Here is a 24,299-nt window from a genome sequence, read left to right as displayed (position 1 = left end):
ATACGATGTAAACAAAGTAGCTTAGTAAAATAAATAGCGAACTTTATACATTCAAATCAATATTCAAAGTGCTTATCTTTTATTATTATACACTTATTCTGATGTGACTATCATTGTTCAAAATCTGTTAGAATTTCTCTTTTAAAATCTTCAGAGCCAATTTTAAGTCATGAAAGTTTCTTTATAATTTATCCTTCTTTTGGATCCAGAAAGTATTATCTAGCTTAATCCAGCATTTTGCTTCTTTCCAAAAAATAAATCTTACTCTCAAAGAATGAGCATTTGCTTCCATTAAGGATATTCTAATGAGTGCTCTGAAGACAATTTCAGCGTTCAAATTGTTCTTGAGCAATGAGAGCTTCATTAAAGTACACCCATGACCTTCAGAGTGACTACACTGAAAGACAACCATGTTCAGATGAATGAATTCCAGTTTGTTAAAGATTAGGTATGTAAACACCTGCACACCCTGCTCAATAAGCAACAATTTTTTTCCCCTTAAAAAAAATTTTCAAGGCACACTTTTCATTATGCATGAACATAGCTGCTACAGTGGAAGAATAACGGCCCCACAAAGATGTCAACGTTCTAATCCCTGTAGTACATAAATTTGTTACTTTATTTTACAATATGTCATATTGTTTTTGTTGTTGGGATTCTTTTGTTGTTGTTATTTTTTTTTAACATCTTTATTAGAGTATAATTGCTTTACAATGGTCTGTCAGTTTCTGCTTTATAACAAAGTGAATCAGTTATACATATACATATGTCCCCATATCTCTTCCCTCTTGCGTCTCCCTCACTCCCAACCTCCCTATCCCACCCCTCTAGGTGGTCACAAAGCACGGAGCTGATCTCCCTGAGCTATGTGGCTGCTTCCCACTAGCTATCTATTTTACAGTTGGTAGTGTATATATGTCCATGCCTCCCTCTCACTTTGTCCCAGCTTACCCTTCCCCCTCCCTGTATCCTCAAGTCCATTCTCTAGTAGGACTGCATCTTTATTCCCATCTTGCCCCTAGGTTCTTCTGACCATTTCCTTTTTTTTTTTCCTTTTTTTTAGATTCCATATATATGTGTTAGCATGCAGTATTTGTTTATCTCTTTCTACTTACTTCACTCTGTATGACAGTCACTAAGTCCATCCATCTCACTACAAATAACTCAGGTTCATTCCTTTTTATGGCTGAGTAATATTCCATTGTGTATATGTGCCACATCTTCTTTATCCATTCATCTCCTGATGGACACTTAGCTTGCTTCCATGTCCTGGCTATTGTAAATAGAGCTGAAATGAACATTTTGGTATATGACTCTTTTTGAATTATGGTTTTCTCAGGGTATATGCTCAGCAGTGGGATTGCTGGGTGGTATGGTATTTCTATTTGTAGTTTATTAAGGGACCTCCATACTGTTCTCCATATTCGCTGTATCAATTTACATTCCCACCACCAGTGCAAGAGGGTTCCCTTTCCTCCACACCCTCTCCAGCATTTACTGTTTCTAGATTTTTTGATGATGGCCATTCTGACTGGTGTGAGATGATATCTCATTGTAGTTTCAATTTGCATCTCTCTAATCATTAATGTTGTTGAGCATTCTTTCATGTGTTTGTTGGAAATCTGTATATCTTCTTTGGAGAAATGTTTCTTTAGGTCTTCTGCCCATTTTTATTTTTTTTCTGTGTTGTTTTGTTTCCTTTTGTTCCCTTTTGTTTTATTTTTTATTTTATTTTATTTTTTTGCGGTACGCGGGCCTCTCACTGTTGTGGCCTCTCCCGTTGCAGAGCACAGGCTCCGGACGCGCAGGCTCAGCGGCCATGGCTCACGGGCCTAGCCGCTCCGAGGCATGTGGGATCTTCGTGGACCGGGGCACGAACCCATGTCCCCTGCATGGGCAGGCGGACTCTCAACCACTGCGCCACCAGGGAAGCCCCCCTTTTATTTTCTTACTTTATTTTTTTTTAACATCTTTATTGGAGTATAATTGCTTTACAGTGGTGTGTTAATTTCTGCTCTATAACAAAGTGAATCAATTATACATATACATATGTTCCCATATCTCTTCTCTCTTTCATCTCCCTCCCTCCCACGCTCCCTATCCCACCCCTCTAGGTAGTCACAAAGCAACAAGCTAATCTCCCTGCGCTATGCGGCTGCTTCCCACTAGCTATGTATTTTACGTTTGGTAGTGTATATATATCCATGCCACTCTCTCACTTTGTCACAGCTTACCCTTCCCCCTCCCCATATCCTCAAGTCCATTCTCTAGTAGGTCTGTGTCTTTATTCCCATCTTGCCCCTAGGTTCTTCATGACCTTTGTTTTTCTTTTTCTTAGATTCCATATATATGTGTTAGCATACGGTATTTGTTTTTCTCTTTCTGACTTCACTCTGTATGACAGACTCTAGGTCGATCCACCTCACTACAAATAACTCAATTTTGTTTATTTTTATGGATGAGTAATATTCTATTGTATATATGAGCCACATCTTCTTTATCCATTCTTCTGTTGATGGACACTTAGGTTGCTTCCATGTCCTGGCTACTGTAAATAGAGCTGCAGTGAACATTTTGGTACATGACTCTTTTGAACTATAGTTTTCTCAGGGTATATGCCCAGTAGTGGGATTGCTGGGTTGTATGGTAGTTCTATGTATAGTTTTTTAAGGAACCTCTATACTGTTCTCCATAGAGGCTGTATCAATTTACATTCCCACCACCAGTGCAAGAGGTTTCCCTTTCCTCCACACCCTCTCCAGCATTTATTGTTTCTACATTTTTTGATGATGGCCATTCTGACCGGTGTGAGATGGTATCTCATTGTAGTTTTGATTTGCATTTATCTAATGATTAATGATGAGCATTCTTTCATGTGTTTGTTGGCAACCTATATATTTTCTTTGGAGAAATGTCTATTTAGGTCTTCTGCCCATTTTTGGATTGGGTTGTTTGTTTTTTTGTTCTTGAGCTGCATGAGCTGCTTGTAAATTTTGGAGATTAATCCTTTGTCAGTTGCTTCATTTGCAAATATTTTCTCCCATTCTGAGGGTTGTCTTTTCATCTTGTTTATAGTTTCCTTCGCTGTGCAAAAGCTTTGAAGTTTCATTAGGTCCCATTTGTTTATTTTTGTTTTTATTTCCATTTCTCTAGGAGGTGGGTCAAAAAGGATCTTGCTGTGATTTATGTCATAGAGTCTCCTGCCTATGTTTTCCTCTAAGAGTTTGATAGTGTCTGGCATTACATTTAGGTCTTTAATCCATTTTGAGTTTATTTTTGTGTATGGTGTTAGGGAGTGTTCTAATTTCATACTTTTCCATGTACCTGTCCAGTTTTCCCAGCACCACTTATTGAAGAGGCTGTCTTTTCTCCATTGTATATTCTTGCCTCCTTTATCAAAGATAAGGTGACCATATGTGCGTGGGTTTATCTCTGGGCTTTCTATCCTGTTCCATTGATCTAGCTTTCTGTTTTTGTGCCAGTACCATATTGTCTGGATTTCTGTAGCTTTGTAGTATAGTCTGAAGTCAGGGAGCCTGATTCCTCCAGCTCCGTTTTTCTTTCTCAAGATTACTTTGGTTATTCGGGGTCTTTTGCATTTCCATATAAATTGGGAAATATTTTGCTTTAGCTCTGTGAAAAATGCCAGTGGTAGTTTGGATAGGTATTGCATTGAATCTGTAGATTGTTTTGGGTAGTAGAGTTATTTTCACAATGTTGATTTTAACACTCCAAGAGCTTGGTATATCTCTCCATCTATTTGTATCATCTTTAATTTCTTTCATCAGTGTCTTATAATTTTCTGCATACAGGTCTTTTCTCTCCTTAGGTAGGTTTATTCCTAGATATTTTCTTCTTTTTGTTGCAATGGTAAATGAGAGTGTTTTCTTAATTTCACTTTCAGAATTTTCATCACTAGTGTATAGGAATGCAAGATTTCATCATTAGTGTATAGGAATGCAAGATTTCTGTGCATTAATTTTGTATCCTGCTCCATACTCATTGATTAGCTCTAGTAGTTTTCTGGTAGCATCTTTAGGATTCTCTATGTATAGTACCATGTCATCTGCAAACAGTGACAGCTTTACTTCTTCTTTTCCAATTTGGATTCCTTTTATTTCTTTTTCTTCTCTGATTGCTGTGGCTAAAACTTCCAAAACTATGTTGAATAAGAGTGGTGAGAGTGGGCAACCTTGTCTTGTTCCTGATGTTCGTGGAAATGGTTTCAGTTTTCACCATTGAGGACGATGTTGGCTGTGGGTTTGTCATATATGGCCTTTATTATATTGAAGAAAGTTCCCTCTGTGCCTACTTTCTGGAGGGTTTTTATCATAAATGGGTGTTGAATTTTTTTGAAAGCTTTCTCTGCATCTATTGAGATGATCATATGGTTTTTCTCCTTCAATTTGTTAATATAGTGTATCACATTAATTTATTTGATTATATTGAAAAATCTTTGCATTCCTGGGATAAACCCCACTTGGTCATAATGTATGATCCTTTTAATGTGCTGTTTGATTTTTTTTGCTAGTATTTTGTTGAGGATTTTTGCATCTATGTTCATCAGTGATATTGGCCTGTAGTTTTCTTTCTTTGTAACATCTTTGTCTGGTTTTGGTATCAGAGTGATGGTGGCCTTGTAGTATGAGCTTGGGAGTGTTCCTCCCTCTGCTATATTGGAAGAGTTTGAGAAGGATAGGTGTTAGCTGTTCTCTAAATGTTTGATAGAATTCGCCTGTGAAGCCATCTGGTCCTGGGCTTTTGTTTTTTGGAAGATTTTTAATCACAGTTTCAATTTCAGTGCTTGTGATTGGTCTGTTTGTATTTTCTCTTTCTTCCTGGTTCAGTCTCAGGAGGTTGTGCATTTCTAAGAATTTGTCCATTTCTTCCAGGTTGTCCATTTTATTGGCATAGAGTTGCTTGTAGTAATCTCTCATGATCCTTTGTATTTCTGCAGTGTCAGTTGTTACTTCTCCTTTTCATTTCTAATTCTATTGATTTGAGTGTTTTCCCTTTTTTTCTTTATGAGTCTGGCTAATAGTTCATCAATTTTGTTTATTTTCTCAAAGAACCAGCTTTTAGTTTTATTGATCTTTGCTCTCGTTTCCTTCATTTCTTTTTCATTTATTTCTGATCTGATCTTTATGATTTCTTTCCTTCTGCTAACTGAGGTTTTTTTGTTCTTCTTTCTAATTGCTTTGGGTGGAAGGTTAGGTTTTTTATTTAGATGTTTCTTAAGGTAGGCTTGTATAGCTATAAACTTCCCTCTTAGAACTGCTTTTGCTGCATCCCATACGTTTTGGGTCATTGTGTTTTCATTGTCATTTGTCTCTAGGTATTTCTTGATTTCCTCTTTGATTTATTCAGTGATCTCTTGGTTATTAAGTAGTGTGTTGTTTAGCCTCCATGTGTTTGTATTTCTTACAGATTTTTTCCTGTAATTGATATCTAGTCTCAAAGCATTGTGGAAGATAACGTAAAAGATACTTGATACGATTTCAATTTTCTTAAATTTACCAAAGCTTGATTTGTGACCCAAGATATGATCTATCCTGGAGAATGTTCCATGAGCACTTGAGAAGAATGTTTATTCTGTTGTTTTTGGATGGAATGTCCTATAAATATCAATTAAGTCCATCTTGTTTAATGTATCTTTTAAAGCTTGTGTTTCCTTATTTATTTTCCTTTTGGATTATCTGTCCATTGGTGAAAGTGGGGTGTTTAAAGTCCCCTACTATGATTGTGTTACTGTCGATTTCCCCTTTTATGGCTGTTAGTATTTGCCTTATGTATTGAGGTGCTCCTATGTTGGGTGCATAAATATTTACAATTGTTATATCTTCTTCCTGGATTGATCCCTTGAGCACTATGTAGTGTCCTTATTTGTCTCTGGTAATAGTCTTTGCTTTAACGTCTGTTTTGTCTGATATGAGAATTGCTACTCCAGCTTTCTTTTGGTTTCCATTTGCATGGAATATCTTTTTCCATCCCCTTCCTTTCAGTCTGTATGTGTCCCTAGGTCTGAAGTGGGTCTCTTGTAGACAGGGTATATACAGGTCTTGTGTTTGTATCCATTCAGCCAGTCTGTGCCTTTTGGTTGGAGCATTTAATCCATTTACATTTAAGGTAATTATCGATATGTATGTTCCTATTACTATTTTCGTAATTGTTTTGAGTTTATTATTGTAGGTCTTTTCCTTCTCTTGTGTTTCCTACCTAGAGAAGTTCCTTTAGCATTTGTTGTAAAGTTGTTTTGGTGGTGCTGAATTCTCTTAGCTTATGCTTGTCTGTAAAACTTTTAATTTCTCTGTCACATCTGAATGAGATCCTTGCTGGGTAGAATAATCTTGGTTGTAGGTTTTTCTCCTTTATCACTTTAAATATGTCCTGCCACTCCCTTTTGGCTTGCAGAGCTTCTGCTGAAAGATCAGCTGTTAACCTTATGGGGAATCCCTTATGTGTTACTTGTTGTTTTTCCCTTGCTGCTTTTTTTTTTTTTTTTTTTTTTGCGGTACACGGGCCTCTCACTGTTTTGGCCTCTCCCGTTGTGGAGCACAGGCTCCGGATGCACAGGCTCAGCGGCCATGGCTCACGGGCCCAGCCGCTCCGTGGCATGTGGGATCTTCCCAGACAGGGGCACGAACCCATGTCCCCTGCATTGGCAGGCCGACTCTCAACCACTGCGCCACCAGGGAAATCCCCTTGCTGCTTTCAATATTTGTTCTTTGTATTTAATTTTTGATAGTTTGATTAATATGTGTCTTGGCCTGTTTCTCCTTGGATTTATCCTATATGGGACTCTGTGTGCTTCCTGGACTTGATTAAGTATTTCCTTTCCCATATTAGGGAAGTTTTCAACTATAATCTCTTCAAATATTTTCTCAGTCCCTTTCTTTTTCTCTCTTTCTTCTGGCACCCCTATAATTCAGATGTTGGTGCGTTTAATGTTGTCCCAGAGGTCTCTGAGACTGTCCTCAGTTCTTTTCATTCTTTTTTCTTTATTCTCCTCTGCAGTAGTTATTTCCACTATTTTATCTTCCAGGTCACTGATCCGTTCTTCTGCCTCTGTCATGTTGTTTTAAGGCAAAAGGGACTCTACAGATGTGATTAAATTATGAAATTGAATTGATGTGATTATTACAGGTTATCTGCGTGCCCCAGTGTAATCACAAAATTCCTTTGAAAAGCACGGTAAGGGTCAGAGGTGGAGGAAGGAGCCAGAAACCACGGAATGCAGGCAGCCCCTAGAAGCCGAATAGAGGCAAGGAGAGGAATTCTTCCCTTCCCTCCAGAGGGAACACAGGGCAAGCATTACCTTCATTTTAAGATTTTTGACCTCCAAAAGTGTAAGATAATGAATTTGTATTGTTTTAAGCCACTAAGTTTGCGGTCATTTGTTACAGCAACAATAAGAAACAAATACAGTTGGAGACAATATTTAATTCTCCCCCCCACTCCCACTCTCAAGCGGATTTGAAGGTACTGACCTTTGGACGGCTTTCTCCCAAAAGAACCAGAAGCTTGGATGCCAGAGCAGGTTTCTTTTTCCCAGCTGTGTTGGTGTTTTCATTCTTTGAGAAAAGGATCCTCTCAATGCCAGCTAGATGGGCTCCTTGGAAGAGCACTTTGGTGCTGTCTGCCATGGATAGATGCACGTGAAAACATTTCCATGCTGTGACTGGTTGCTTTTAGAGAAGTGCTCATTTTGACTCAATCACTGTACAAAATTTACCTGTAATAAATGGTTAAAGTGAGAGGGTGACCTTGCACTTAAAGAAAAAGCATGCATAGCCTGCTTCCCTTGGCAATGCATTTGAAGGGATGTGTTTGTTTGTAAATCATCAGTCAATAAAAGCATGTGAGCCGCTTTCAGACTGAAGAATACAGTCTTAAAGCTGTGAGACGTTTTAAGACTCAGACAATGAGAGTTCATTAAAAAAAAAACAACATATGAGGAAAAAAGCAGGAGTTATTTTTGTCCCTCTTCTTTATGTCCTCCCTCTTGTTTGTATCTTCTGGGTTGGGGCCATTTCCAATTCAAAAGCCCTTGTACGGGGAGACAGAGTGTGCCTGTGCACTTTCTGGGGCCATCAAGTTAGAGGCTCCGTGATCAGATTAGGAGTTGTGACACCATGTGAGCCAGAGAATGACAGGAACTAGCAACTGCACAGGACGCTCAGCTTCAGCTCCTCTTGACTGAAATCATCTCAAATCACAGCTTTAGACAGTACCAGTTTCCTCAGAGACAACAAATCTCCCCCAAATGGCTCAGAGAACTCAAAATTATTCATTCAACTTATTCATTCATTCAACCTTTGCTGTCTCCAAGTGAGATAAGCACCTCTGGACTTTGCTCAGGTGTCAGTGAGTTCTTCCCCAACCACTCAGTTTAAAATCACAATCTCCTACCCCATTCAACACTCCCTACCCTCTCCCCTGCTTTCTTTTTCTACATAGTCCTTATTATCATTGGCATACTATATATATTCGTTGTCTGTCTCTTCTTACACAAGATTACAAACCCCCATAAGGGGGGAATTTTTTTTATTACCTAGATTTTTTATTTCCTAGGATAGTAGCTGGCATCTGGTAGATGCCCCATATATATTTTGGAAGGAATTAACAAAATACTTAAGGGTCCCTAGTGTGTACCAAGCACCATCTCAGTTGTAGGAGGTAACACTGAGTGCAAGAGAGGAAATGTCCTCTCCTTATGGAAGGTATTGTGTTTTAGCATGGTAAGTACAATTCGAAAATACAGAGACCAGTGGGAGACCATGAGGAGGGCACCTAATCCCTACTTAGGAAATCAGAGAGGGCTTCCTGGAGGAAGTATTGTCCAAAACTGAGCTCTGAAAGATAAGACTGAGTGGGCTAAGGAGAGATGGACATGAGAACTCCAGGCAGGGGAACAGCATGTGTAAAGAAATGAGCCAAGAAAGACCATAGCACATTAAAGAACTAAAAATGCTTCAGCATGGAGTTTGAAGAAGGACATGGTCAAAGAAGAGAATTAAGGGGTAGCTGGTGACAGATCACCAAGGGACTTATAAGCCACATTAGTGAGTTTGGGTTTAATCCTGAGGGTTGCTAGTGTAGGAATGCCATGATGAGATTTGCAGTTTAGAAAGAGTCACGTGATCTAATGAAGAAGGGACAGACAGGATGGGACAAGTGAAGAGATTCTAAAGATATTTAGGGGGCTAGACAGACAGGACTTGGTGACTTATTTGATGGGTGGGTGAAGAAGAAGGATCAGTCTGTGTTTCAGTCACTCACGTGCTCTGCAAATGTTTGTTGAGCCTATATTTTACATACTTTTCCATGGTGTTAGACATATAGCATGAAGAAGATAGTGCTCTTTCCCTCATGAAGCCTCCCTTCCAAGTGACACTTGGTTTTTATTCTCTGTCTCTCCTACTAGGGCACAAGGGAGTGAGAGATGCAAAGATATGGGGAAGAGAGTTCTAAGCAAAGGGAACAGTGCAAGAGTGACAGCCCTGAGCATGCATGTTCAAGAAATGGAAAGAGTGAATGCAGTTACTAGTAGTTAGAGATGACATTGAGAAGGAGAGAGGGGCCAGATGCTAGAAGACTATGTAAGTCAAGGAAAGGAGTTTGACTTTGTTCTGAGGAAAATCATTAGAGTGTTCAGAGCAGGGGATTGATGCGACCTAGTTTGTATTTTGAGATCACTGTGGCTATGGCCGCTCATGGAGGGTTGATTACATAGGACGAAGAGTGGACATGCTTAGACAGTCAGGAGGCCACAGCTGAAAGCTTATGTGGGGACTTCCCTGGTAGTCCAGTGGTTAGGACTCCAGGCTTCCACGGCAGGAGGCATGGGTTCAATCCCTGGTTGGGGAACTAAGATCCCACATGTCACGTGTTGTGGCCAAAAAAAAAAAAAAAAAAGAAGGGTGATGGGGACTTGAAGCCAGGTGCCAACTGTGGAGGTGTTTTGGGGTGGTTGGGTACATTTATAGGATAAAACCAACAGGATTTTCTGAGTGTTTGAATGGGGGTGGTTGAGGAAGTTTGAGAGAAAAAGAAGAGTCGAGAATGATTCCTTAGTTATTGGCCTTAGCCGCTGGATTGTGTCATGTGGTGAGATGAGGAGAACTGGAGAAGAGCAGATGTGAAGCAGAAAATCAAGGGTTCTGTCTGGCTGTGTAGGTCTGAGCTTCCTGTGAGCCATCCAGGCAGAGCTCAGTCAAGGCGGCTGGGTATATGTCTCTGGTTCAGGAGAGTGGTGGGATTAGAATTATGAATCTGAAGTCATTTCCTATAGAAGGTGCTGAAAGTCATAGTCAAATGAAATCACCAGTGGAGAGTATAAATGTAGGAAAGTAGGCTGAGAAGGGGCCAGTGTGGTAAGAGGAGAATCTGAAAGCAAGTCAAGAAATTGTTTCAAGAGAGAAGGAGTGACCCCTAGATGCCAGACATGCAGGGTTCAGACCTGAGCAACTAAGTTACTAGTGGTCCCATTCACTGAGGGAAGAATTACGTGAGGGAGCACAACTGCGGACATGGTTGATCCACGCTGAACTGTAGACATTTTTGGTACCTCCATGCCAGGTCAGAAGGGAGTTGCGTTGCTCTGGAGTGCAGAGCTGAATCCAGATTGGAGATGCAGATTTGGGAGTCACCAATAGAGATGACTTTTCAAGCCAGAACAGTAGGTGAAATCTTCCAGAGTGAATGAGGAGAGTTGAGAAGAGACACTGTGGCAGAGTCCTGAAAGCACAGCGTTTGGGAGATGAGAGTAGATCTAGGGGCCCTCAGACCAGGAACCCAGAAAGGAGTCTGTGAAGGAGGCATGAGAGATGAAATGCGGGGCAGAGGCAGGCCTGGCAGGAAAGAGCCAATGGGAGGAGAGAATGTCAGATGCTGTGCTAAGGAAAGGACTGCAGTGGCTCTGCTCGGTTCAGAAGTGGGATGTGTTTTTGAGCGATTTTGATGGTGTTTGGAGAACAGAACCCAGATTGCACTGAGTTGAGGGGTGAACGGATGTTGAAGAGATGGAGAGCGGGGCTGAATGCAACTCTTCCCAAGAAGTTTGGCAGGAAAGGAAGTAAGAGTTGGGTGAGAGCCAAAGGGTGCATATGTCGAGTGTGGAAATGGGAGAGCTAAGGACTGAACCTCAAACACACCAACTGTGAGGGACAGAAAGAACAAAATGAGTCCATGAAAAGACAGAAGGAAGTGCCAGAGAGGTATGAGGAAAAAGAGACAGACAAGAAAGAAGGGAATGTAAGGACACAGTGGTTAATCATGACAAATGCTGCAGAAAGCTTTAGTCAAAAGTGGCTGTGCAATGTAGCTTTGGTCACCATGGCAAAGGGAGCTGTCAGTATCAATGCAGCTTGAGGGGTGAATGGGGCCAAGATACGAGAAGCAGACTGTAGATGAATTTTTCAGGAAGCCTGGCTGTGAAGAGGCAAAGATAAATAGCTACAGAGCAATTGGGCATCAAGGGTGAGATCAGGGCATGTCTACATGATGAAGGAAAACAGCCAGCAAAGAGGGAGGGACGAATATCTGGGAGGGACACAGGATGGCTGCTGGAGCAAGGTCCCTCGGGGAGCAGGAGGAGAGGGTCCCAAAGAACAGAGGGCAGAATCTCCTTCAGTGCCAGACAAATCCTTAGGAGAAGACACTGGCTGTGAACTGGAGGAAAGACGTGTGTTCATTGACAACTGTCCACTTGAAACTAGATGTAGAGTGTTTGGGTCGTGCTCAGCACCTGTAGCAATGCTGAGCATGCAGTAGGCATTCAATAGACATCTGCTGACTGAAGAAATAAATGACGAGTACAAGGTGGTGAAAATCTGACTTTACCTTTTTTAATAAAACCTGGATAGTTGAATTAGACCTAGAGATAGACCCCAAAAGGTACATGATGTTTTCCTCTAGCTTTTGAAATTGTTTCTCCTTGCAGTTTTAATGTTGGGAGGAATCACAAGTAATGCAAAATTAATGTAAAATTAATATTTTATCAGAAAATGTTCATTTCCTTCAATATGTGCTTTGAAACATGTACTTTCTTTAATGTTCTTATTATGTTCATGAATTCCATAAATAAGAAATACAAGTTCGTAGTGCTTGGGATGACTTAAGGCAAGTACTTCTCCAAAAGCATTCAAGATAGCTACACAGTATCAGAGACCCATCACTAAAAAGAAACAATTGTAATTCTCACACACTTTTTTTATACCTTTCACCTTCTTTCATATGAAAAATGCAGACAACCAGTAATTATTTTTTCACTTCTCTCAGAGTCTGCCTCTCTCTAAGAGTGCTCTCAATGTAAAAGAGAGTGCACAGTCCCGCTAGATTGCGTTAAGGCTGACCCCGCCTAGACCACTGTTATTATAACTGGATTCTTACACTTTCTACTGCACCTGGACCTTGACTGCTTAAGCTCACCTTATGTGAGGAGAATGGCAGGCCTGGGACCACATCCTGGCTCTGACTCTACTACGTGACTTCAAGTAAATTCCCTGTTATCTTTAGCACTCATCTGTAAAACGGGAAAAATAAGAACCAGGCATTGCACCTGGTGTATGGTAGACACTCAGTAAATGTTAATTCCTTGCTTTCTACTTTTTGAATCTAGTTTGCTGACAATCAGAGCTTGTTTTTAAATGTGATTAGAGCTCCACTGATGCTCACCCAGTAGGAATGTGTCCCCGGGACAGCTCTGCTCTCACCCAAAGCAGATTTCCCTGCAGCAGAGCTAGAGAGTGTGTGTCTTCCAAATTACCTGTATCTTCCGGTGGTCACCTAGATTTCTAGGTGCTTGTCCCAGATTTTTAGTGCATGGTAGTGTCTTTGTTTCTTTCTTTCTGTCTTTAAGAGTTGAAGCCAAAAAAGTAAGAGAAGATACTTTAACAACTAGGAAGTTCTGATGAACTGGCACAAGGGAACATATAAAATTCACACATTTAAATCCTTATCAGTAGAAACAAGAAAGATAGTCTGGTGAAAATCTTTTTCTAAATTCTGAAAATAGGACATTTTCTGGAAAATGGCTGTCATATAGTCATCATAATGACACATTTTAGTAGTTCGGATCTCCTGGGCAACATGATGGAAACATGGCTTCATCCAATATGAACATTTTAAGAAAGTAAAACCTAAACATTAAGTCCTAAGATATTGGGTTAGTGGGGGTCTAGGTGTTATGAATACAATAGCCCTGAGAAGAAAAAACCTGGAGGGGTGGAGGGGGTCAGGGTGTCTACCAGAAAAGTCTGTTCCAAGTGAAAGACACTGCTCCTGAAATTATACTCCTGATTGGGTTTTCAAATGCCTCTGGGATGGCTGCTTGTCAAGGCCAATCAATTAAATGGTTCATGATTGCATGTGAAGGTACCTTTCCTAAATTATGTGTCACTCTCTTCAGCTGGACTGTCAGCTAAAAGAGGACTTTTGTTGTCTCTGTGTTAGTGAAGTTTGTCTTTTTTAAGATCCTTCCCTGTTAACGATTCAGTTTTACTCACGGGAGATGAATTTATAATATATATCACTTTTAGAAACACGGGAGAATTGCCAATTAGAAGCAGAGGAAGGATGGAGGGGGAAATGTTCTCTTTCCTGGAATCACCTACCAGTTGCCTCAGGTTTAGCCTCTGACAGCTGGGCTGCGTGAGGGGAGCGGAGCCCTGTGAATAGCCGGAGGGGAGCGTTAATGAGGAGCTGAAGGCTGGCGGAGGAGTCTCTTTTGGGCAGAGAATTAGAAAGAGGGATGAGGTCACCTCCTCATTATGCTCTCCTGGAATGGAAGCAGTTGGGTAGCAGGTTTTTTGTTGTGTTTTACTTTTTTTTACAAACTGTTCACTTCCCTAGAGAAAGACTGATCTGACTCTTCTAGATTTTTTACACTCTCATAACAGGTGTTGTTTTATATATTTTGAAAGCAGTATATGCTCAAGAGAGGAAATTTGGAAACCACAGAGAATTTGGGGAGTGGGGTTGTGAAGACTCAGTGAACCCGTTCAAAGATAACCATTATTAACATTTTATTTTTATAAATTCTGATTTTCTCCTTCCGGAGATATCTATGCCTAATACTATGATATGTAGATTCTCAATGAAGAAATGAACCTTCACGTGGAGATACGTGTCATCCAAACCAGTTATGGTAGGGAAGGAATGTCAAGGGACTTTTCTGTTCTCCCCATGATACCACCCAGGCCAGGGGAGACATCCATTCCCTTCTGACACTGGGAGAGTGGAAGAAAACTCTTCCTCTCCCTCCATTCCTTCTTGCTCCAACCCAAAGGGGAAATAACTAATTAAGTATCCAGTAGGGGACTTTACCACTCAGTGGGGTTGTTACGCCTTAAAAGTAAACGAAAAGGAGGAAAGAAGCTGTCTTCAGAGTGTTTCATTTCTCTCTGCTTTATGGACTGGTAAGAACTGTTCCTTGCTGGAAGGATCCCTGAGACATGGTCCAAGGTTTGAGGACCATTTACCCCAGTATATCTGCCTAAGAAAGTTTAGGCTAAGTTAAAATTGGAGTGGGAGTTAGGAGGCAACACTGCTTCTGGAATCCAAGTCTAAAGTTAATACAGTGGGGGTCGGATCTCCGTTTGGTTCCCTGGGTCTGTTAGGTGTACTATGTGAAATTGTCAACATTGAAATTGTCATAATTGACCTACAAAAATGGCCATTCCAAATGGATCAAGCTATTATTTTCTGCCAGATAGAATCCAGAGGAGAGGAGACGTAACCACAAGCATCCAACATTAAAGAAGAAAACAGTACATGTAGCAATTTAGACCCAAAGGACAGCCTCTAAATCTAGACATTTTATCAGAGTGAAAACATAATGCTATTTTCAGCTTTTCTGAAGGTATTTAAGGGTCATAATTTGAAGATAAAGGACATGTTGGATTTTTAAGTCTATAAGTATAAAATGGGAATACCATGGACATTTCCTGAAATACCTATTTTTATTTCTTTTAATTTTAATTTTTTAAACATCTTTATTGGAGTATAATTGCTTTACATTGTTGTGTTAATTGCTGCTGTATAACAAACTGAATCAACTATACATACATATATATCCCCATATCCCCTCCCTCTTGCATCTCCCTCCCTCCCACACTCCCTATCCCACCTCTCTAGGTGGTCACAAAGCACTGAGCTGATCTCCCTGTGCTATGCAGCTGCTTCCCACTAGCTATCTATTTTACATTTGGTAGTGTATATATGTCCATGCCACTCTCTCACTTCGTCCCAGCTTACATTTCCCCCTCCGCATGTCCTCAAGTCCATTCTCTACGTCTGCGTCTTTATTCCTGTCCTACCCCTAGGTTCTTCTTTTTTTTTTTAGATTGCATATATATGTGCTTGCTTATGGTATTTGTTTTTCTCTTTCTGACTTACTTCACTCTGTATGACAGACACCAAGTACCTCAACCTCACTACAAATAACTCAATTTCATTTCTTTTAATGGCTAAGTAATATTTCATTGCATATATGTGCCATATCTTCTTTATCCATTCATCTGTCGATGGACACTTAGGTTGCTTCCATGTCCTGGCTATTGTAAATAGTGTTGCAATGAACATGGTGGTACATAACTCTTTTTGAATTATGGTTTTCTCATGGTATATGCCCAGGACTGGGACTGCTGGGTCATATGGTAATTCAATTTTTAGTTTTTTAAGGAACCTCCATACTGTTCTCCATAGTGGCTGTATCAATTTACATTCCCACCAACAGTGCAAGAGCGTTCCCTTTTCTCCACACCATCTCCAGCATTTATTGTTCGTAGATTTTTTGATGATGGCCATTCTGACCAGTGTGAGGTGATACCTCATTGTAGTTTTGATTTGCATTTCTCTAATGATTAGTGATGTTGAGCATTCTTTCATGTGTTTGTTGACAAACTGTATATCTTCTTTGGAGAAATGTCTATTTAGGTCTTCTGCCCATTTTTGGATTGGGTTGTTTGTTTTTCTGATATTGAGCTGCATGAGCTGCTTGTATATTTTGGAGATTAATCCTTTGTCTGTTGATTTGTTTGCAAATATTTTCTCCCATTCTCAGGGTTGTCTTTTGGTCTTGTTTATGGTTTCCTTTGCTGTGCAAAAGCTTTTGTTTCATTAGGTCGCATTTGTTTATTTTTGTTTTTATTTCCATTTCTCTAGGGGGTGGGTCAAAAAGGATTTTGCTGTGATTTATGTCATAGAGTGTTCTGCCTATGTTTCCCTCTAAGAGTTTTATAATGTCTGGCCTTACATTTAGGTCTTTAATTCATATTGAATTTATTTTTGTGTATGGTGTTAGGGAGTGTTCTGATTTCATTCTTTTACATGTAGCTGTCCAGTTTTCCCAGCACAACTTATTGAAGAGGCTGTCTTTTCTCCATTGTATATTCTTGCCTCCTCTATCAAAGATAAGGTGACCATATGTGTGTGGGTTTATCTCTGGGCTTTCTATCCTATTCCATTGATCTGTATTTCAGTTTTTGTGCCAGTACCATACTGCCTTGATTAACATAGCTTTGTAGTATAGTCTGAAGTCAGGGAACCTGATTCCTCCAGCTCCATTTTTCTTTCTCAAGATTGCTTTGGCTATTCGGGATCTTTTGTGTTTCCATAAAAATTGTGAATTTTTTTGTTCTAGTTCTGTGAAAAATGCAGTGGTAGTTTGATAGGGATTGCGTTGAATCTGTAGATTGCTTTGGGTAGTACAATCATTTTCACAATGTTGAGTCTTCCAATCCAAGAATATGGTATATCTCTCCATCTGTTGGTATCATCTTTAATTTCTTTCATCAGTGGCTTATAGTTTTCTCCATACAGGTCTTTTGTCTCCATAGGCAGGTTTATTCCTAGGTATTTTATTCTTTTTGTTGCAGTGGTAAATGGGAGTGTTTCCTTAATTTCCCTTTCAGATTTTTCATCATTAGTTATAGAAATGCAAGAGATTTCTGTGCATTAATTTTGTATCCTGCTCCTTTTCCAAATTCAGTGATTAGCTCTAGTAGTTTTCTGATAGCATCTTTAGGATTCTCTATGTATAGTATCATGTCAGTTGCAAACAGTGACAGTTTTACTTCTCCTTTTGTGATTTGGATTCCTTTTATTTCTTTTTCTTCTCTGATTGCTGTGGCTAAAACTTCCAAAACTATATTGAATAATAGTGGTGAGAGTGGGCAACCTTATCTTGTTCCTGATCTTAGTGGAAATGGTTTCAGTTTTTCACCATTGAGAATGATGTTGGCTATCGGTTTGTCGTATATGGCCTTTATTATGTTGAGGTAAGTTCCCTCTATGCCTACTTTCTGGAGGGTTTTTATCATAAATGGGTGTTGAATTTTGTTGAAAATTTTTTCTGCAGCTATTGAGTTGATCATATGATTTTTCTCCTTCAATTTGTTAATATGGTGTATCACATTGATTAATTTGCATATATTGAAGAATCCTTGTATTCCTGGGATAAACCCCACTTGATCATGGTGTATGATCCTTTTAATGTGCTGCTGGATTCTGTTTGCTAGTATTTTGTTGAGGATTTTTGCATCTATGTTCATCAGTGATATTGGCCTGTAGTTTTCTTTTTTTGTGTGACATCTTTGTTTGGTTTTGGTATCAGGGTGTTGGTGGCCTCATAGAATGAGTTTGGGAGTGTTCCTCCTCTGCTATATTTTGGAAGAGTTTGAGAAGGATAGGTGTTAGCTCTTCTCTAAATGTTTGATAGAATCCATCTGTAAATCTATCTGGTCCTGGGCTTTTGTTTTTTGGAAGATTTTTAATCAGTTTCAATTTCAGTGCTTATGATTAGTCTGTTTATATTTTCTATTTTCCTGGTTCAGTCTCAGAAGGTTATGCTTTTCTAAGAATTTTTCCATTTCTTCCAGGGTGTCCATTTTATTGGCATATAGTTGCTTGTAATAATCTCTCATGATCCTTTGTATTTCTGAGTGTCAGTTGTTACTTCTCCTTTTTCATTTCTAGTTCTGTTGTTTTGAGTCTTCTCCCTTTTTTTCTTGATGAGTCTGGCTAGTGGTTGATCAATTTTGTTTATTTTCTCAAAGAACCAGCTTTTAGTTTTATTGATCTTTGCTATCATTTCCTTCTTCTTTTTCATTTATTTCTGATCTGATCTTTATGATTTCTTTCCTTCTGCTAACTTTGGGGTTTGTTGGTTCTTCTTTCTCTAATTGCTTTAGATGTAAGGTTAGGTTGTTTATTTGAGAATTTTCTTGTTTCTTGAGGTAGGATTATATTGCTATAAACTTCCCTCTTAGAACTGCTTTTGCTGCATCCCATAGGTTTTAGGCCATCATGTTTTTGTTGTCATTTGGTTCTAGGTATTTTTTGATTTCCTCTTTGATTTCTTCAGTGATCTCTTGGTTAGTTCGTAATGTAGTGTTTAGCCTCCATGTGTTAGTATTTTTTACAGTTTTTTACCTGTAATTGATATCTAGTCTGATAACGTTGTGGTCAGAAAAGATACCTGATACTATTTCAATTTTCTTAAATTTACCAAGGCTTGATTATGTAACCCAAGATATGATCTATCCTGGAGAATGTTCCATGAGCACTTGAGAAGAATGTTTATTCTGTTGTTTTTGGATGGAATGTCCTGTAAATATCAATTAAGTCCATCTTGTTTAATGTGTCATTTAAAGCTTGTGTTTCCTTATTTATTTTCATTGTGGTTGATCTGTCCATTGGTGAAAGTGGGATGTTAAAGTCCCCTACTATTATTATGTTACTGTTGATTTTCCCTTTTATGGCTGTTAGCATTTGCCTTATGTATTGAGGTGCTCCTATGTTGGGTGCATAAATATTTACGGTCATTATATCTTCTTCGTGGATTGATCCCTTGATCATTATAATGTCCTTCTTTGTCTCTTCCAATAGTCTTTATTTTAAAGTCTATCTTGTCTGATATGAGAATTGCTACTCCAGCTTTCTTTTGATTTCCATTTGCATGGAATATCTTTTTCCATCCCCTCACTTTCAGTCTGTAGGTGTCCCTAGATCTGAAGTGGGTGTCTTGTAGACAGCATATATACAGATCTTGGTTTTGTATCCATTCAGCCAGTCTATGTCTTTTGGTTGGAGTATTTAATCCATTTACATTTAAGGTAATTATCATTATGTATGTTCCTATTATCATTTTCTTAACTGTTTTGGGTATGTTATTGTAGGTCTTTTCCTTCTCTTGTGTTTCCTGCCTAGAGAAGTTCCTTTAGCATTTTTTGTAAAGCTGGTTTGGTGGTGCTGAAATCTCTTAGCTTTTGCTTGTCAGTAAAGGTTTTAATTTCTCCATCAAATCTGAATGAGATCCTTGCTGAGTAGAGTCTTGGTTGTAGATTTTTCCCTTTCATCACTTTAAATATGTTCTGCCACTCCATACTGCCTTCCAGAGTTTCTGCTGAAAGATCAGCTGTTAACCTTATGGGGATTCCCTTGTATTTTATTTGTTGTTTTTCCCTTGCTGCTTTTAATATTTTTTCCTTGTATTTAATTTTTGATAGTTTGATTAATATGGGTCTTGGCCTGTTTCTCCTTGGATTTATCCTGTTTGGTACTTTCTGTGCTTCCTGGACTTGATTGACTATTTCCTTTCCCATATTAGGGAAGTTTTCAACTGTAATCATTTCAGATATTTTCTCAGGCCATTTCTTTTTCTGTTCGTCTTCTGGGACCCCTATAATTTGAATGTTGGTGCGTTTAATGTTGTCCCAGAGGTCTCTGAGACTGTACTCAATTCTTTTCATTCTTTTTTCTTTATTCTGCTCTAGTGAATTTTTAATTTCATTTATTGTGTTGTTCATTATTGTTGGTTTGCTGTTTAGTTCTTCTAGGTCCTTGTTAAATGTTACTTATATTTTGTCCATTCTATTTCCAAGATTTTGGATCATCTTTACTATCATTACTCTGAATTCTTTTTCATGTAGACTGCTATTTCCTCTTCATTTGTTAGGTCTGGTGGATTTTTACCTTGCTCCTTCATCTGCTGTGTGTTTTTCTGTCTTCTCATTTTGCTTACCTTACTGTGTTTGGGGTCTCCTTTTCTCAGGCTGCAGGTTGTAGTTCCCATTGTTTTTGGTTTCTGCTCCCAGTGGGTAAGGTTGGTTCAATGGGTTTTGAAGGCTTCCTGGTGGAAGGGACGGTGCCTGTGTTCTGGTGGATGGAGCTGGATGTTGTCTTTCTGATGGGCAGGACCGTGTCTGGTGGTGTGTTTTGGGGTTTCTGTGAACTTAGTATGATTTTAGGCAGCCTCTCTGCTAAAGGGTGGGGTTGTTTTCCTGTCTTGCTAGCTGTCTGTCATGGGGTGGCCAGCACTCGAGCTTGCTGGCCATTTAGTGGAGCTGGGTCTTAGCGTTGAGACAGAGGTCTCTGGGAGAGCTCTCGCCAATTGATATTATGTGGGGCCAAGAGGTCTCTTCTGGTCCAATGCCCTGAACTTGGCTCTCCCACCTCAGAGGCACAGGCCTGACACCCAGCCAGAGCACCAGGACCCTGTCAGCCACACAGCTCAGAAGAAAAGGGAGAAAAGAAAGAATGAAAAATAAAGTTATTAAATTAAAAATTATTTTAATATATTATTTTAAAAAAACTAATAAAAGAAAAGAAGAGAGCAATCAAACCAATAAACCAATCCACCAATGATAACAAAGCGCTGAAAACTAAACTAAGATAAACATATAAATGAGAAACTAGTCAGTCACAGCCAACCACAAGTCTACAATTGCTCCCAAAACCCACTTCCTCAATTTTGGGATGATTCATTGCCTATTCAGGTATTCCTCAGATGCAGGGTACATCAAGTTGATTGTGGAGATTTATTCCACTGCTCCTGAGGCTGCTGGGAGAGATTTCCCTTTCTCTTTGTTCGCCCAGCTCCCGGGGTTCAGCTTTGGATTTGGCCCCACCTCTGAGTGTAGGTCGCCCTCTGGCGTCTGTTCTTCGCCCAGACCGGACGGAGTTAAAGCAGCGGCTGATTAGGGGGCTCTGCGTCACTCAGGCCAGGGGGAGGGAGGGGTATGGAATGCGGGGCAAGCCTGCGGTGGCAGAGGCCAGCATGACATGCAACAGCCTGAGGCACGCCATGTGTTCTCCCAGGGAAGTTGTCCCTGGATCACAGGATCCTGGCAGTGGCGGGCTGCACAGGCTCCTGGGAGGGGAGGTGTGGATAGTGACCTGTGCTTGCACACAGGCTTCTTGGTGGCGGCAGCAGCAGCCTTAGCGTCTCATGCCCGTTTCTGGTGTCTGTGCTGATAGCCATGACTCACGCCCGTCTCTGGAGCTCATTTAGGCAGTGCTCTGAATTCCCTCCCCTCATGCACCCCGAAACAATGGTCTCTTGCCTTTTAGGCAGTGCCAGACTTTTCCCCAGACTCCCTCCCGACTAGCTGTGGTGCATTAGTCCCCTTCAGGCTGTGTTCACGCAGCCAACCCCAATCCTCTCCCTGGGATCTGACCTCCGAAACCCAAGCCTCAGCTCCCAGCCCCACTCGCCCCGGCGGGTGAGCAGACAAGCCTCTCAAGCTGGTGAATGCTGGTCGGCACCGATCCTCTGTGCAGGAATCTCTCTGCTTTGCCCTCCGCACCCCTGTTGCTGCGCTCTCCTCCGTGGCTCTGAAGCTTCTGCCCTCTGCCACCCGCAGTCTCCGCCTGCGAAGGGGCTTCCTAGTGTGTGGAAACCTTTCCTCCTTCACAGCTCCCTCCCACTGGTGCAGGTCCCGTCCCTATTCTTTTGTCTCTGTTTTTTCTTTTTTCTTTTGCCCTACCCAGGTACTTGGGGAGTTTCTTGCCTATTGGGAAGTCTGAGGTCTTTTGCCAGCATTCAGTAGGTGTTCTGTAGGAGTTGTTCCAAATGTAGATTTTTTTTTTTTTACGTCTTTATTGGAGTATAATTGCTTTACAATGGTGTATTAGTTTCTGCTTTATAACAAAGTGAATCAGTTATACATATGTTCCCATATCTCTTCCCTCTTGCGTCTCCCTCCCTCCCACCCTCCTTATCCCACCCCTCCAGGCAGTCACAAAGCACGGAGCTGATCTCCCTGTGCTATGCGGCTGCTTCCCACTAGCTATCTGTTTTACGTTTGGTAGTGTATATATGTCCATGCCTCTCTCTCGCTTTGTCACAGCTTACCTTTCCCCCTCCCCATATCCTCAAGTCCATTCTCTAGTAGGTCTGTGTCTTTATTCCTGTCTCACCCCTAGGTTCTTGATGACATTTTTTTTCTTAAATTCCATATGTATGTGTTAGCATACGGTATTTGTCTTTCTCTTTCTGACTTACTTCACTCTGTATGACAGACTCTAGGTCTATCCACCTCATTACAAATAGCTCAATTTCGTTTCTTTTTATGGCTGAGTAATATTCCATTGTATATATGTGCCATATGTATTTCTGATGTATTTATGGGGAGGAGGTTGATCTCCACGTCTTACTCCTCCACTGTCTTGAAGGTTCCTTCCCTGAAATACCTAGTTTTAATTTGCAAAGCAATTCTCTCATCTTAGTTCACATTTGCCCGCTAATGGTGGACCAGTAAATAGCCACTAACTTCCTGGAAAAAAATGGCAATATGCATCAAGAGTTTAACTCTGTAATTTCAGGCCAAGAATCTATCCTGAGGAAATATTTAACACTACCAAGTTCAGATCATTATCCTGGTGTTATCATGATGACTTCAGAGGCTTTGCCCCCAGTCTTTGAGCATGGTGTGCCTCAGCACCTCCATCAATCAAATCAGATAACCTGGGCTCGTAGACCTCACTGGCAGGTGTTACTTAAGGATGAATGATATAGAAGACTAAAATTAGCTTATATCTTTAGAGGGGAATGATGCCAGGTAAATCTAAGAGGTAATGAACTTTTCTTTCTGAAGTTCTTCATGTTCTTGGAGATGTTTCAGAGTATAAGATGATTATGAAATAATATTCATTTGTTTCGTTTTTGGGTATTGATATTTTATAATCTCCTTTTGGATATAGAAATGTATGCAAAGAAAGGTAAATACATCTTAAAAGTTAATGACAGAACCCGAAAGTTTTTCAGTTCATTTTCTGCTTTCACAGCCCCAGTCATGGGCATCTATTATAATGCTGCTCTCTTTTATTACTCTAACAACCTCTTTGCTAAGGGGTTAACCTACCAGAAAATTATTGGAAAATTATTTTGTCAGTATGTTTTATACTATATGACCGCAGGGGAAAAGCTGGAGCCAAAAATCGCTAAAAAATAATAGCCTGTTTACTAACAGCAACTCCCAAATGTTTTTTGTTTTTTGAGTTTTTTTGTCTCTAATTACAAAAATCGTGGTGAGACCTCCACCTGTAGCAATTCCTGTTACTGACCTTCATTAAAATATGATTTTAAAAAAATCAGGGGGCTTCCCTGGTGGCGCAGTGGTTGAGAGTCCATCTGCTGATGCCCCGGTCTGGGAAGATCCCACATGCCGCAGAGCGGCTGGGCCCGTGAGCCATGGCCGCTGAGCCTGCGCGTCCGGAGCCTGGGCTCCGCAACGGGAGAGGCCACAACAGTGAGAGGCCTACGTACCGCAAAAAAAAAAAAAATCAGGACAGGACTGTGGCTGATAGCAACAGGGAGCACATCACTTCACCTCTTGAAACTTCTGAATCCTCAGTTTTTAAATAAAGGGCTCTGTGATTCTAAATTGGGGAGATACTGCCCCCGAGGGGCACTTGTAAATGTGTAGGAGCATTTTTTTTAGTGGTCAGGGCCCAGTGGTGCTAAGTGCCCTGCAGAGAGCCTGGGGCAGTCCTGCAAAATGAAGAATCATCCCAGACCAAATAAATGCTGGAAGCAGCCTAGATTACCTCTAATTTCCCTTCTGACAGTCAGTGATACCAAGCGCCCCTCCATTCTTTTATTCATTTAGTCACCCATTGTTGATTCCCTACTGTATGCTGGGTGCCACGCTTCCCAGCTGAAATGTCCCAGAAACCCTGGTTTGTACTGTAGCCTTCTTTCTCCTTCTCTTCTTTCTAAAAGTCCTCCCTACCCAAAGGGCCAACTGGCACTCACAAATAAGGATTTTTCAGCTCAATCTATTAAGAGAACAGATCCCAGGACTCATCAAGTGCTTTGGGGTTTCTAATGACACTGAGAACCACAAAAGCTCACTTGAGCCCTCCTCAAAGATTGGATGAAGGCCTGGTTTGCCTTCAGTAATTCAGGCATAGAGGCCTTCAGCTTCACTGACCGAGGGCTTCCAGCCAGATAATGAAATCCCAATTGTGGAGCCTGTAGGTAAATATTCTATCTGTTGATTCAATCATTTCTAATT

The 24,299-nt window shown here is 40.4% G+C and overlaps 1 protein-coding gene across 1 annotated transcript in view; it reads left to right on the top strand.

Annotated features, from left to right (window-relative positions):
* Positions 1-24,299, top strand: part of SLC35F1 (solute carrier family 35 member F1) — a 414,631-nt gene that overhangs the window by 338,559 nt on the left and 51,773 nt on the right. The gene's annotated exons all lie outside the window — the stretch shown is intronic.

This window comes from Phocoena sinus, chromosome 12 (assembly GCF_008692025.1).
Source record: "Phocoena sinus isolate mPhoSin1 chromosome 12, mPhoSin1.pri, whole genome shotgun sequence".
Lineage (NCBI taxonomy): Eukaryota > Metazoa > Chordata > Mammalia > Artiodactyla > Phocoenidae > Phocoena > Phocoena sinus.
Note: the sequence above shows the minus strand (reverse complement) of the source record. Positions and strands in the feature narration are given on the sequence as shown.